The sequence below is a fragment of the Arachis duranensis genome, chromosome 5 (assembly GCF_000817695.3).
Source record: "Arachis duranensis cultivar V14167 chromosome 5, aradu.V14167.gnm2.J7QH, whole genome shotgun sequence".
In the NCBI taxonomy this organism is placed as follows: Eukaryota; Viridiplantae; Streptophyta; class Magnoliopsida; order Fabales; family Fabaceae; genus Arachis; species Arachis duranensis.
Window position 1 is genome coordinate 85239882 of NC_029776.3, and position 372 is coordinate 85240253.

Here is a 372-nt window from a genome sequence, read left to right on the forward strand (position 1 = left end):
CCAAAGTGATTCTCCATAGTTTCAAATCCCCCAGAACCCCCTCCCCCCTCTCACCTCTTCTCCAACTACTATTTTGCCCTAACCAAAAATCCCTGCCCCCAAACCCCACGTTTTCTCCCATCCATTTTTCTCCGTCTCTCCTAAACCATCCAATAACACAAACTACACCGTACATCCACCCCGCCCTAGGGTTAATTAATTGTGAAAAATAAAACTATCAAATTACAAATCCCTCCTAAAAAATTTACTGCTGCAAGTAAGAGACTTATCAATTGTTCATATCCATAGGTATCGCACGCACGCAGCAATTTCCTTCTACGATACGAGAGAGACAAAATTCGAAACAATCTATCTTATCCAGAGAATTTTAGA